The sequence below is a fragment of the Mandrillus leucophaeus genome, unplaced genomic scaffold, assembly GCF_000951045.1.
Source record: "Mandrillus leucophaeus isolate KB7577 unplaced genomic scaffold, Mleu.le_1.0 Scaffold545, whole genome shotgun sequence".
NCBI lineage: Eukaryota > Metazoa > Chordata > Mammalia > Primates > Cercopithecidae > Mandrillus > Mandrillus leucophaeus.
Genome location: NW_012105864.1, coordinates 671,015 through 684,480, shown reverse-complemented (window position 1 = coordinate 684,480; position 13,466 = coordinate 671,015). Strand labels below are relative to the sequence as shown.

The following is a 13,466-nucleotide window of genomic DNA, read 5'->3' as shown; positions in this document are numbered from 1 at the left end:
TGCCCATTATAATGACTTCCTGTGGACACAAGCAACAGACATCTCGTAGTCCTCCTCTTGGGTGGCCTCCCTCCATCTTGAAATGTTCTTTCCCCAGGTTTACACACACCCCAGGCTCAGCTGCTCCCTCTAGTGGTTCCTTTCCTGTCTCCTGCCGGCTCCCCTTAAGTCTGGGCATCCCCCGTCTCAAGGTCCTCACCTGGGATCTCTTCTCTTCTCAGTCTACACCATCACCCAGGGATCACATCATTCCCGCAGCTTTGGGACCTCTCTGCGAGCTGACTACTCCCAAGTCTGAGTTTCAGATCCAATAGCATTTCCATTTGCAGATTCCATACCCAGTACAACTCCACCAGTCCAAAACGCAGCTGTTCATCACCCCCCCTCTCCCTGGATCTTCTTTGTCATTTATTATATTAGTGCCCCATTGCCCAAGTCAGAAAGCTGGGAGTAATCTAGATTCCTCACACATCCAATCGCTCGTTCACCAAATCTATTGATCTTATCTGCAAATGTATCTCAAATATTTACTTATATAAACGTATATATGTGTATATGTCTCCATCTTGACTCCATTTTTTAATTGTCTCCCACATTTATCGTTTGGGTGACTACGGCACCAGCCAGTCTTGCCCTTCTCATCTGAGAACAAATGTTCTCAAATGCAAATCTGATCACGTCACTCCCCTGAGTAAAACCTTCCCATTGATTTTGGAATAAAGTCTGGCCTCCTGTCTGCCAAGGCCCCACGGCCAGGCCTCTGCAGACTTCACACTGAGAACTTCTGCTGCAGGGATCACTTCAGTCCCCGGAGTTCCCCCTTCTCGTTCCCTCTGCTCCCCTGACATGTTATTCCCCTTTCCTGGATAATCCATCCCTTTTCCCACCCCACTTCCCATTTTTTATAAACTGTGTTTATTTTTCAGGTCTTGCCTTAGATGTCACTTTCTCCAGGAAGCTCTCCTGGCCTCCCGAGTTTGGGTCAGGAATGGCCCTCGGATGGACTTTTCTGCCCCTGTGCTAATGCTTATCACGCTCATGGCTTTTCCTATTGGCAGGCCTCTGCCTCACAGTACAACGAAAGTCCTGTGGCAGCAATGGTGGGCTGTCTTGTCCCTTGCTGAGGTACATTCCTGACTATATCACTAGCACCTACTAGTGTCTGTCTCCTAGTGTGACCTTAATAATTACTCGTGGACAGAAGAAATGAAGGGATGGAGGGGGACAGAACCACCACCCAAAGAGCCCAGCCTTGGCTACAGCCAAACCTCAGCGTGTCCTATAAGGCATGTCATCACATTTGTGCATGTTGGTCTCATGTTCACAGACAACCCTCCTGGTGGTGAGGAGATGGCATTTCCTCCCTGTGTGCGGGTAAAGACTCAAACACTGATTCAGAGCTGCCGTCCCGTCTACTCACTGCTTCCATGTTCGGCTGGCGCTGAGGAGATAGCTTTAGCGCTGTGACCCCATGGCCACAAAAGCCACAGAGCTCAGAGCTGCTCCTCAAAGAACATCCTCTCGTTCCCTCTGCTCCCTCTCTAGCCCCTCTCCTTTCTGGTATCCACATGTGTCTCTTCCTGTGGCTTCTCAAACGTCCTCACTGTCCTCACTGTTTCAAACTCGACTCTCCTCGTAAAAGGTTCTTTTCAGCATCCCTGTCCCTGGCGTCTCATGAGAAGGCTGATGCAGTAATCATTTGTCAGTGCAGATAAAACCTACCCAAAGCACGCTAGCACTTCTGAAATAAAGATTAAATATTGTAACTCTCATGGAGTCAGATTCATGGTAGGAAAATGTACGTGCAAGTCTCATTTTTCCAGCATTCTTCAGGAATTCAGTGTCCCATATAAGCCAATGTTCCAGGTAATTGGAGTTAACCCCATAACTGCTGGACTCATTTTAACTATTTTAATTAACATCCTTCAAAACCCTTTACATGATTCTTCTTAGAGTATAAACAAACCTAGTTATATTTTTTCCTGATAATATAGGGTCATCTTAATAGATATTATCAGACCATGATACAAAGAAGTCATGCTTTTGAAGTTTATAAAGGTAAATAACCTAAATCATACAAGATGATTGTACTTGTATAACCGCTGGCCTGTCAGGAGATAATTTCTCACACACAGCACTCAGTTCTGCCTCGTCTTCTCTAGATAGTCAAGTTTGTTTAAAATGTTGGTAAATACCAGAGTTATTGATTCAAGCAAGTAAGTTCTGGCAGGTAATGTTGGCCACACTCTTCCAAGTGCTACTTCTGAACTATGTTCCAGACAATAGACAGAGGAAGTTGGGCAGACAGCTCTGATGTGTTATGTAATATTTGCAAGTTCCAGCTTGGAAAGTTGAACTTTACTGAACTTTAAAATGTAGCAACTACGTATGGCTGTATTTTAAAGCTATAGTAACAACTGAGCATGTTTTCTTGTGTTTTGTTTTACAAAATGTATTCTGTGGGATAAAGTTGCCACTGAGATTTTCAGGTCTCTATGATGTTTAATTTGAAAATTTTACATATGGATTTTAACCATTTTTAAACTGTAATTAGAATCCACTCTCAAATGTGTTACAGAAACTTTAGCCCATTGGAAGATCCCCTTCATACTAACTTACAGTTTCACTCAGTTTGGGGGCATGCTTTGGGGAACAACCTTCTTCTGCCATTTACATTTAATTTAAAATTCTGGGTTGGGCACAGTGGCTCACGCCTGTAATGCCAGCACTTTGGGAGGACGAGGCAGGTGGATCACTTGAGGTCAGGAGTTCGAGACCAGCCTGGCCAACATGGTGAAACCCCATCTCTACTAAAAATACAAAAAAAATAGCCAGGCATGGTGGCACGCACCTGTAATCCCAGCTACTTGGGAGGCTGAGGCGGGAGAATCGCTGGAACCCAGGAGGCGGAGGTTTCAGTGAGCTGAGATTGTGCCACTGCACTCCAGACTGGGAGACAGAGTGAGACTCCATCTCAAAAATGAATAAATAAATAATAAAATTCTGCTTAATTGTTTAATTAAAGAGCATCCTGAGATTGAAAAGTGAACTGTTGGAGGAGTGTGCAATTTGTACCTCTTCACTATGTGTGCACAAATTTCCTCCATGCAAGACAAAAATGAATTCTATTTGGATAGTAATGAACTTCACTTGCTGCCCATACCACTAAGTTTGAAGCATCATTTCAGGAAAATAATCAAATTGTTGTCACCATTTGACTTTACAACGTGAAAGGGTGATAGATTTGAACTTATAAAATATATGCATATAAATAAAACACTACTTTGATATGTTTGGTATGAGCACCAAACAAAGTTCTATCTGGAAAAAATACTCTGGGGAAAAAAAAAATTGAAAAGCTTTTGCTGTCTTTTAGAAAAATATCCTGCTAACCTCATGATCAAAGTGCAAACTTACTAACAGACTATGCAAATGTACATTGATATCTAGGACTAGAAACAGATGACAATGCTTTGTACCTTTTCCAATTATCTTTTTAAATCCTAAGATTTAATGATATTTTTAATAGTGGGTTAATCAATATGTAGCATAACTTTCTCTAAAGTGCATAACAGGAAGAAGGTATACAAAATTTTGATGTAGGAGAGAAAAAGTTCAATTTAGTATTAGTAACCAAAATAATAAATGCTGAGGGAAAGAAGGAATTTATACCTGAAACTACCAGGGGTCATGAGTACTAAAATGAATTAAAGAGGATTGGGGGATTCACATTATATTCAGAACAAGCAAAATTCAAGAGAATAAGATCTTCAAAAAACAAAAGAAGGCTTAACTGTTGAGAGAGAGTGGGATGGCCTCATGAGTTGAGACTATAAGACTCAGAAGAAATAAGTGTAATTACAGAGATGGCAACTCATACTGCCTTATATTGGAAATAAAAATTATAGTATCTATAGGAACCTAATTAATTTCAAACTCAACACATCTGAAAATCCCATCAAACACTGGATTTCTCAACATTATGTCCATGTAGTAATGTCCATCTAACCTAATCCAACAACACTCTACTCTGAAGTCACAATCTCGGCTTCCACTCACCCACAACTCCACCTCTCCAGCAAAAAAGAAAAAGAAAAGAAAACCAGATACAGAAATAAACTGAGGGGCCGGTGGTCCTCGTGTGATTATAGAAGAGAGAAGTCAAGCATCTAACACGAATCGGTGGCACCATACAAATAGTTCTAAAGTCCTTTTCAAACACCGCATTTAAAAGGTTGTGAAAGGTCTTCCTAAAAAATTGTCTTGAACAGAATTCTTAAGGAAAACAGAAGATTTCTCCACCAGGCCTAGAGGAAAAATAACACTTTTTTCCTCCTCCGTATTAAGAGTAAGAATGTAGGAAGAAGACACAGGGCATTAGAAATGGATGTTCAAAGAGAAACAGGAAGCAAGTAAAAAAAAAAAACACACAAACAAACAAAGGGAGGAATGGATGAATTGACACATTCATAAGTTTCCTGGAAAACAAAACATAATTGTGGAAATATGACATGTAACGCATTCAGAGCTGGTTGAGAGATGTGGGGAACATGCTGAAATGTTTAGCATCATAAACAGAAGTCTCTTAGATGAGCTATGCAAGAATTGGCTGAAGTGTGTGTATCAAGACTGAGCTGACAGTTGCAACAAATCCAGATTTCCATAAAATGCTGTATTAAAAATAAAGAGAGAGAGAATCAAGATAATAATAGAAGACTGCATCTGAAATAGCAAAGTTAGGTCACAGAAAGATGACTTCAAATTTTTTTTCTCTGTGACATTCAGTTGTTAAAAATACAGGAAAAGTTATATGCAAATCACTAGACCAGAGCTCGTCAAAATGCAAGAAGCAACGTAAGCAAATGGCAACCTCCATGGAGATGGGAATGAGAAAGAACATGACTGGGGAGAGCAAGAACCCAGAAACACTCTCTTTTTATCCAGAATCCAGTGCTTATAGGAGCGCAGGAGTCAAAGTGCCTGGGTTTGTACTTGGCTAGTCTACCTTCCATCTGTGTGCCTTTGGGTTAGGCTTCTTATTCTCTCTGGCCTCAACTTTCTCATCTATAAGATAAACATAACAATAGCACAATTCAGGCTTGCTGCAAAATTCACACGTGTAAATCATTTGAAACCATTTGTGGCTCATAGTAGGCACTCAAGAAAATGTCTACCATTAATTATAATATTATCATTACTATTACTATTAATACTACGGCTACTAACTACTGCTACTTTCTCTTTGCTCTCCTGAAAAGTAATTTAACCTCTGTGCTTCACGACCTTCATCTATATAGAGGGAATAAAATATTCCTGGTTCTCTCATGAAGTTGCTGCTGGAATCAGATGAAAAAAGTTTTATAAATGGAAAACTACTGTAAATGTGAAATATTAGTGAACAACTCAGACATATAAAGCTAAGATCTTCATGGATTTATTTTCTGTAAATCCCGTGTTTTCATACTGTCCTCAGAGGACATTTGGCAATAGGCAACGTCTGTAGACATTTCTGGTTGTCACATTTGGGAGTGAGTAGGGAGGGGAAAATACTACTGACATCTCGCGGGCAGAGGCCAGGAATGCAGCTATCCTACAGTACACTGCACAGCCCCTCCCTGACAGACTTATCCTGTCCCAAATGTCAACCGTGCTGAAGTCAATGAACCTTGTTTAATAGATATAAATCTCTAACATTATAGGCAACCACTCATTTTAAGACTTCTAGCTCTAACAAATCTCTAAACTTTGTTTTCATTCCTGTCTCCTGGTGAAATCAAACAGCCACGACGCCCTCTTAATCTTTTGCCATATTCTAAGTCAATTATATCCATCTCCATCTTCTCCCTCCTGAGCACTTAAGTCCACCTTCTCTGGCTTTCCATTTACCTGACCACTGTCGCATTTACACTCAAACTAGAGGATCTGACAGCAGAATTCAGATGTCAAAAGAATTTGTTGCTATATGATGATTTCCTCATGGGCTCTACGTGAAAATGAGTTAACACGGCAGGGCTGCATGCTAGCGTTTGAAAGGCGTGCTTACAAGGATGGCCCTTCTCTGGTTTCTGGGAACTTGGGTTTGGGGAGGGTTTTCTACCATCATTAACCACCAAGAGTGGTTCACTGTGCTGAAGCTGTTTGTACAAACAGCTAAACACCTGCTTTCTTTGTGGGTGTCTGGAATTTGGTGATAACCCACTCCCCCTCTCCGCCACCCCTGGGCACTAAGTCTCTAAGGAGCTTCGCTGGTTGGCAGTGTTTGACGTAGGTTGTCACAATTCATTGCTGGAGGAGTTAAGCGCATCCCGTGTGGCTCTGCTGGAACAAGCGTCTCGTTTCCTCCTGACCTGTCCCCATGCATTTTACCTTTGCTGATTTTGCTTTGCATCTTTTCACCATAACAAATCATGGCCACATGAATAAGCGGGACTGTATGCTGAGTCTTGTGAAATCTCCCAGAGAATCATCAAACCTGAGGATGTTCTTGGGGACCCCCAGCACAGGCCCCTTTGTGCATAACAAGCTTTCATTCGTAAAGGAAGAGGTATACTAACACATTTAACATATTATCTATTTTTTTAAAAAATATACAACTTTATAGTTAAAAAAAAATTTCAAATAGAGCCTCACTCTGTCACCTAGGCTGAAGTGCAGTGGCAGGATCACACATCACCACAGCCTTGACCTCCCGGACTCAGGTGATCCTCCCACCTCAGCCTTCCGAGTAGTTGGGACCAGAGGCAACTGCCACCATGCCCGGCTAATTTTTGTAATTTTTGTTGAGATGGGGTTTCACCATGTTGCTCAGGCTGGATCTGAAACTCCTGGGCTCAAGGAATCCAACCACTTCAGCCTTCCAAAGTGCTAGGATTACAGGCATGAGCCTCCATACCTGGCCATATTTTTTAAGACCATTTAAAAAGCAAAAGTTCTAACCTCACATCATGAAACTGGCTTTTTAGCTCCTCCTCTCTGAGTTAGGAGACAGACCAATCTCTTCGGTTGGCACCATGTTTCACATTCTGATTTTAACCAAGGAAGTCATTTTGCCCGAGGACCAAGACCATAACTAACTGTTAGGGATGCAGGAAGATGATAGAATGTTTAAATGTAATTTTAATTATTCCTCCTAAGTCTGAACCACTCCATTTTGTAGCAACAATGATTGTTTTATGTCATTCAAAATTATCTTTAAAGAATAAGAAATAGGCCGAGTGCAGTGGCTCACACCTGTAATCCCAGCAATTTGGGAGGCCGAGGCAGGTGGATCACATCACCTGAGGTCAGGAGTTCGAGACCAGGCCAATGTGGTAAAACCCTGTCTCTACTAAAAATTCAAAATTAGCTGGGCATGGTAGTGCACTCCTATAATCCCAGCTACTCAGGAGGTTGAGGCAGGAGAATTGCTTAAACCCAGAAGGCAGAGGTGACAATAAGCTGAGATTGTGCCACCACACTCCAGCCTGGGCGACAGAGTGAGACTCCATCTCAAACATCTCAAAAAAAAAAAAAAAAGAAGAAGAATGAGAAATAAAACATTTAAAAATAAGCAGACTTTGAGAGAGATTACCACCATCAGGTCTTCTATGAAGCTACTTATTATAAAGGATACACTGTCAGAAAGAAACAAAATAATTCCAGAAGGAAAAGCTAAAATGCAAAAAAGGAGAGTGGCAAGCAAATAAAATGTAAATGTGCACACAGGCATGCACAGGCACACACACACACACACACACACACATTGTGTGGAATAATAACAATGTCTACTATGTAGGATTTTTTTTTTTAAAGACAAAGCTAAAATACTAGACAATAAGTTGAGAGGGCGTATGAGAATTAAAGTATTCTAAGATCTTTCTATTCTTCATGAGAAAGGTTAGAATATTATTGAATTTTAGATTTTGTTTAAACATATGCAATAACATTTTAAGTATAATCACAAAGAATGGAAATAAGATTACATAAATTCAAATCCTACAAAAGGTAAAATATCAAATTTTTTAGAAGAACCAAAAATCTAACTCAATATAATTTTTTTTAAAAAAAGAATGAAAACAGAGAGAAAAAGCATAGAATAAACAGGACAAATAGAAATTAAACAGTTGGAAGAAACAATTCAATAATCATAAAAATGTAAATAGGCAATACTTGCCAGCTAAAAGATTGACATTGCCATATTTTTTAATTCCACTATAAAATAGCTATACTAATATGAGACAAAATGCCTTTTAAAATGAAAGTGTTGCTTTCCTGCTCCCAACATGGCAGCCTCAGCAAAAAAGAAGAATAAGAAGGGAAAAACTATCTCCCTAACAGACTTTCTGGCTGAGGATGGGGGGACTGGTGGAGGAAGCACCTTTGTTTTCAAATCAGTCAGCTGGGCTGATGAAACAGATGACCTGGAAGGTGGTGTTTCAACAACTCGGCACAGTAATGATAACAATGTGTACAGGGCGCCTGCAATTGACCGTTCAATCCTTCCCACTGCTCCACGGGCTGCTCGGGAACCCAATATCGACTGCAGCCTTCTTCCCAAATCGCCCCCCTACACTGCTTTTCTACGGAACCTACCCTATGATGTGACAGAAGAGTCAATTAAGGAATTCTTTAGAGGATTAAGTATCAGGGCAGTGCGTTTACCACGTGAACCCAGCAATCCAGAGAGGTTGAAAGGTTTTGGTCATGTTGAATTTGAGGACCTGGATTCCCTGCTCAGTGCCCTGAGTCTCAGTGAAGAGTCTCTAGGTAACAGGAGAATTGGAGTGGACGTTGCTGATCAAGCACAGGATAAAGACAGGGACGATCATTCTTTTGGCCGTGATAGAAATCGGGATTCTGACAAAACAGATACAGACTGGAGGGCTCGTTCTGCCACAGACAGCTTTGATGACCACCCGCCTAGAAGGGGTGATGATAGCTTTGGAGACAAGTTTCGAGATCGTTATGATTCAGACCGATATGGCAATGGGTATTGGGATGAGTATCCGGATGGCCCATGCCAGGGTATGGATCGATATGGCGGTAGGGATCACTATGATGACCGAGGCAGCAGAGACTATGCTAGAGGCTATGATTGCTGGATAGGCAGTGGCAGAGGGCATTTGGCAGTGGGTACCGCAGGGACGATGACTACAGAGGAAGCAGGGACCGCTATGAAGACCGATACAACAGACGGGATGATGGGTCGTGCAGCTCCAGAGATAATTACTCTCGGGATGATTATAGGTGTGATGATAGACGGTCCCCACCCAAAGACCCAAACTGAATCTAAAGCCTCATAATACTCCTAAGGGAGATGATTCTTCTGCTAGTACATCACACTCCAGTCGAGCTGCTTCTGTCTTTGGAGGGGCAAAGCCCGTTGATACAGCTGCTAGAGAAAGAGAAGTGGAAGAACAGCTACAGAAGGAACAAGAGAAGTTGCAGTGTCAGTTGAATGAGCCAAAACTAGAACGACGGCCTCGGGAGAGAGACACTCAAGCTGGCGAAGTGAAGAAACTCAGGAACCAGAACGGTCGAGGACAGGAAGTGAGTCATCGCAGACTGGGACCTCCGCCACACCCAGCAGAAGTCAGTCAGACCAGGATGCAGGAAGAAGAGAGGGTGAGGAGTCTCTAGAAAATGAAACACTCAATAAGAAGAAAGATTGTCACTCTCCAACTTCTAAATCTCCCAAACCTGATCAGCCCCTAAAGGTAATGCCAGCCCCTCCACCAAAGGAGAATGCTTGGGTGAAGTGAGGTTCTAACCCTCCTGCCCCATCTCAGAACTCAGACACAGAGCACCAACACCCTACAAGTGGTGGGGGAAAGGTAACTCCAGCTCAACCATCTGAGGAAAGACCAGCAAGGAAAGATGAAATAAAGTAGGTGGGATGAATGTCCCAAAAGACCACACTGGGAACTCTAGCTGTGGTCCAGGAGACCCAGGAAACAAAGACCACGGGAAGGAGTCAGATAGGAAAGACGGCAAAAAGGATCAAGACTCCAGATCTGCACCTGAGCCAAAGAAACCTGAGGAAAACCCAGCTTCCGAATTCAGTTCTGCAAGCAGGTACTCTGCTCTCTCCATTGATGGTGAAGATGAAAACAAGGGAGAAGATTACACCGAATAAACCTTGACATCCTGTGCTTTCTCCTATTTTCTCTCCACCCTGGAACATTTGAGAGCAAATTAAACCTCTATGCAGACAAGACAAAGTAAAACTCATCATCTCCTGGAGACCTTTCTTGCCTTTAAAAAAAAAAAATGAAATTCTTTCGCATGCTTCTGCAGCCTTTAAAGTGTTGAAGTTAACTGGAGAATCACCAGCATAGCCAGAGAGAAAGAGACTACAGCTTTTTAGTGGAAAAGTTGTTGTGCGTGGTGTCACCATACAGTTGCCAGTGTGATTAGTGCCTAGGGGTCTCCATTTAGCAGAAATGATAATGACAGTGATATAGCATCTGGAATCTGGTTGGGCAGTAGGGGAGGAAGGTATAAGGAAAAATGTGAGATTTCTACCTTTCTGTTTTCATCCTATTGTGGCATATGTGATTTCTCTAACATTATCTGAATAAATTTTCCACTCTTGGAAAGGTAGATTTAGCCTCAAGCTGTTTTAATCTTCAGGAGGCTGCCAGCCCCTCCTCTTATTTAATTCTGAGTTTTGGGGGCCAGCCTAGGGGGAATTCCTTCATTTTCTTTTTACCCCCCAGGGGGGTAGTTGGGAGTGAGTCTACAAGCCATAAAGAATAGGACTGCATTGGACTAAAATAAATGGGAAAATCATGGTTTGAAAAGAAGCTTTGGGGAGGTGATGAGTCATTTTGCACCAGGCAATAGGGGAAAATTGTGACCTCCAGCAAACACATGAATGGTTATTTCCCGGAGCCGGAAGCACTTGGGGGTCGTGGTAACTCTCAATGTTTTGTGTGTCCTGGTTTTATCCTTTCTAAACACTGTGTTTTTTGAAAGTTCAAATATATCCACATTCTGTTGAAACCCTGAAACTTTAAAAATTTAGACTCTTGTTGTCATCTTAAGTTCTTCATGCTACTCTTAACCTCCCAAAAAGCAGTCTCTAGGTCACATAGATGACCTCTTGGGCATTTTCTCTCTCAGCCATGGAGAGCTGTGAAAGGAAGAATCGCTGCTTTTCTCAAGCAAATCAGTTTCTTGATGTCTTTTGGTTCTCACTCCTTGCCTGCTCCTGACGCTTTGACCCCTTTTGTAGATCAGAGTGCTCTAGAATAATGGATGGTCTTGGTGGTGAATAAAGGTAGATAAATAGGGACTGGGACAGTTAAATTGGGAGCCTTTCTTACAACCTTGGTGTGTTTTTCCCCCCAAGTTTCCTTCTCCACTGAAATGCCACACCAATGCTTGTTGGATTTATGAGGTGGCCAGACCAATGTGTTGTTTTTTTATTTTTCTTTTTCTTTTAAGCTTCCCTTGAGAGAATAAATGGTAATGAAGAGAACTATTTAAAAAGGTCCTGGTTTCTCTTGCAACACAGTAGCTAAACTTGCCTGCTTTTATATGCATTTTTGTAGGGATCTGCCTCATAGACAGTATTAGCAGAGAAATGACACCTCGATCTTGGTCTTGATTTGCAAGCCCTTCTCCCACCAATCCTAGATCAGGCCCTGTTCGGCCATGTAGGGGTGTTGGTTTATGCGTGCTGCAGCAGTGGGCATAATGAACATAATTTAGCCACGGACAAAGGTGTGTACCAAGTAAATTTAAATAATTGGTGTGGATTGGCTAGTAGCTAAGTGGGCTTTTAAAGAAATACTGAACATTGAAAGGGTTTTTTTTTAAAAGAAAAAAAAATTGATTGTAGATAATGAAAAGCTAGGGTTTGCCTCTTCATGTCTACTCTCCTTCCAAATGGTTGTATCCAAAACTGTTTTTCCCTCTGCCCTACCTTGCCCCCCTGTTAAAATGGAAACGGGGATTGATTAATGTCCCACTCATGAATACATGTAAAATTTGTACAAAAATATCTTCTATGAAAATGACTTACAATCTGTAGACTTATTACCTGGGAGATGTCTTGAGATATAAAATCCCATCCTTTGGGTTGTGGGTTTTTTGTTTTCTCCAAATAAACTTGATCTTTACAGTTCAAAAAAAATAAAAAAATAAAAACAAAAATAAAATAAAAGTGTTAAAAATAGAGACACTATGTAGTGATTAAGGTTCAATGGTTCAATTCACCAAAAAAGTATTATTCTAAGTGTAAATGTACCTAATATTAGCCTCAAAAAATTTTTTAAATACATACTTATACATATAAATACATAGAATGCAAAATTGGTAAGATGGGAAAATTGGCATTCCACCAATATAATGAGAAATTTCAACACCCTCTCCCTATTTTTGCTGGGTGATGCAATAAAATACAAACAGAGTAAAGATATCCAATATGCGAAATATGGAATTTGTGACAATGATGCTAGTCATGTCTCCATGCAGGGGTGGTATTCAAACCACTTAACACCTGTACATCATGGCACTCACCAATCAAAAATGGCATCTGAAAGATCAGAGCAGACCTGGCTACAAATTACCATTAGGACACAGCGGTGTGCACTGATGACCATCACCCTGCCTCCAACAGATCCCATGTGGGAAAAAAGCATGATGCCCACATGCACCATATGGAATGAGAACAGAGTAGTAGAAAGAAAGAACGATTCTCTCTGTTGTGACACTGGCTCTCTTCATGGACGTCTGTCCCATCTGAGTTAGCTTCACTGAGGATGTCTGCATGTAAGCCCAGAAGTAGTGAGAAAAGGAAACAGCATGTCAGTAGGGTGGAGGCAGAGAGACAGAAGTAGAGAGAGAGAGAGGATGATGATAAACCCTACGGGGGTCAGCCATCACCTGCTCACCATGAGAAAGCTGCCACCACAACTACCCCAGGAAGGGAAAGCCCGGAGCTGCAGAAGCCCAAGGAGCCCCACGCTCAAACAAAGAGGTTTCCCCGGCAGAGGGAACAACAGGAACAAACAGCCAGAGGACCACAGGATAGAAACCAGGCATAGCGATGAAGATTGGATGGACCAAGACCGCGCCTACTCCTGCTGGCATGGGAGGTCCAGGGGAGCAGCGAGATGCAGCAGCTTCAGGCAGAAATATAAACTGGTGAATTTACATCTATGTGGCGCTGTGTTCTCCCCAAAACAAAAATGTTAACAGATTTGTTTAAGGAAGACCTCCTCCAATGCCTAGAAAATCTGAACTGAAGCCAGCTCCAAGCTGCCGCAGCAAGAACAGAATGGAGTTGGGCACTGGCTTTTGCAGATGCCTCTGCTACCTGGGCAGTTTCTCTCCTACAATGTTCTTTCTTTCCTACTGGAAGCCCAAGTTGCAGAAGGCCTGAACCCCCAAAAGCCAAGCCCTGGGCCTCCTTCACTCACTTCTTCCAGGACAGAGTACACACATACTCACTTCACTAGTCTTCATATTTTATTCCCTAT

At 41.9% G+C, this 13,466-nt stretch overlaps 1 protein-coding gene and 1 pseudogene across 1 annotated transcript in view; one reads left to right on the top strand and one right to left on the bottom strand.

Annotated features, from left to right (window-relative positions):
- Window positions 1–13,466, bottom strand: part of NEBL (nebulette) — a 389,368-nt gene that overhangs the window by 235,607 nt on the left and 140,295 nt on the right. The gene's annotated exons all lie outside the window — the stretch shown is intronic.
- Window positions 8,262–10,114, top strand: LOC105552136 (annotated as a pseudogene).